At 51.7% G+C, this 1,983-nt stretch overlaps 1 long non-coding RNA gene across 1 annotated transcript; it reads right to left on the bottom strand.

The window, feature by feature from the left end:
• Positions 1-518: 518 nt before the first annotated feature.
• LOC135387099 (uncharacterized) lies at positions 519-1,733 on the bottom strand. Its single transcript, XR_010420852.1, has 3 exons — positions 1,611-1,733; positions 1,381-1,550; positions 519-1,210 (listed from the first exon to the last, which is right to left on the bottom strand). It is a non-coding gene; the product is annotated as an uncharacterized LOC135387099 (long non-coding RNA).
• Between the last annotated feature and the right edge of the window lie 250 nt (positions 1,734-1,983).

Genomic DNA, 1,983 nt, shown 5'->3' with positions numbered 1-1,983 from the left:
CAAGACGAAGGGTGACCTCAGTAGTCTGCAGAACTACTTCTCTTTGCAGCCAGTGCTCGTAAACACAGTCGCCGATGAGAGACAGTGTAGCTCCCGTGTCTATAAGGACGATGTAGTTTCTGCACAAAATGCGAACTGCGATATTTGGTTCTCTGTCCTGAATGTCATTCCGAACAGAGAGAGCAAAAGGAGCTAATGCGTCTCCTTTGGTTGTCTTGCTGCTTGCAGAGCCAGCTTTTGCATGATCAAAGCCGCTGCTAGCGACCGTTCGTTCGCTTTCTCGGCAGATGGCCGACGTCGTTAAGCGAGCGTTCATGGATGTCGGCTGCGGCCGTTTCCCGTTGGCACATTACGGGTATTCGGCCCTTGGTGCGGACAGTCCCGACGGAAATATTCGGGGCTGCCGCAATCTCAACAGCCGGCGGTCCTTTGCGGCTGGGGGCGCGGCAGACGCTGCCGTTCCCGCTGCCTGTCGGTAGTTTCGACAGCTGTGTTGCCGGGTTGACCATGATAATTAGGCAGGACGGGTCTGTCATGGCTCGTTCCTGCGGGGATCGCCCTCTGTCCATGGCGCAAGGGATCGATTGCTCGGCGGGATGGCTCCGCATAAGGATTGCGGTGGTGCTCATCCTGTCCCACTGCAGGTAGGCGTTCGACCGAGGCTGCTCCCGCTGACCACGCACAGCATGGTTCTAACGCCCATTCAGGCGGCGGCGGGGGCCGATATTCGAGTTCGGCCTGTATGTCGCCCTGTATGGTACGAGCCTCCTGCGCCAACGCTTCAAGACTATCGAAGCGATGGGCTCGAAGGTAGGGCCGGAAGCGTTGGTGGCACTGACGGATAGCCCGTGCTACTCGCTGCTGCTCTGTTGCAGTTGGTTCTGCTCTGCTGTACAGCTCTTGCAGGGCCCGTACGAATCCTGCCAACGTCCCATCTGGATGCTGAGTACGTTTGTGCAGCTCCTCCAGGATACGATATTCGTAATCCGGGGGAAGGAATTCGTTTTTAAACCGCTGCTTGAAGTCCTGCAAGGACGTGAACCTCGACTGCAGTCGAAGCCAGCGGGCGGCGTCTCCTACCAAAGCAACCTGCAGGATGCGTAGGATCAAGACCTCGTCTGAGATTCCCATACTAGCCTCATAGGCGGAAGAAGGCCTTAATTAATTTTTAATTGTCCCAGGATTCGAAGGGTGTGGATAGCAAGGAGATCTGGAAAAGTCGGAAGAGGGAACTCAACCTACGGTTTTCAGTGAGATAACACGAATCGCAAACAACAGAGCAGATATGTACCCAATGCACTAATTTTGCAACAGAAAACTATGGCTTTTTGTGCTTTTTTTCTGCTATGGCTTTGTGCTTTTGTGCTTAGCTACACTTACGTGCTCGTCGTCTTTCTCTATATCCTCCTGTCCACCATCAGGAAGGAGCAGGTTGCGCAGGTGTTGGTTTGTATTAAGTTCTGCCGTTAATTGCAAGCTCTCGAATACGCTGCGGTGTACTCTGAGTCTCTTCAAATGGGCCAATACCGCCTCTTGCATTCGTTAAAAAACTGGAAGAAAAGTTCAAGCATATCAGGACACCAAAGAAGTACTAATTCCAATGCACATACCCTTGCAGTGTCCATCAGGTAAGGGTAGTTTTCTTTGGTTGTGGCCACTGGCAGGCTGACAACAGCTTCTGTTCGCTGTCTGATGGTAGCTGCCATCCTCAAATCTATTTGGTCCTCATCAGGAGTTGCTTTCTTGTCTTCCTTTACAAGCCACTCCCCATGGTCTGCAATACTCTTGGCATCCTCACACTCCATCATGAGAACATTCGTTTCCTGCAACGGACCACACATGGTTCACTTTACTATTCACGCCTCTGACGCCATTGACAATGTTCACATACAGTAAAAAGGAGAAAATAATAGAGAAATGATCAGGTCTAGTAAGCACAAGCTAACTTTGAGCAACTTCCTCCTTTTCAGCTCTTCCTCAGCA

Source organism: Ornithodoros turicata, chromosome 3, assembly GCF_037126465.1.
Source record: "Ornithodoros turicata isolate Travis chromosome 3, ASM3712646v1, whole genome shotgun sequence".
NCBI lineage: Eukaryota > Metazoa > Arthropoda > Arachnida > Ixodida > Argasidae > Ornithodoros > Ornithodoros turicata.
The sequence above is the reverse complement of the archived record's forward strand: the minus strand, read 5'-3'. Positions and strand labels throughout refer to the sequence as shown.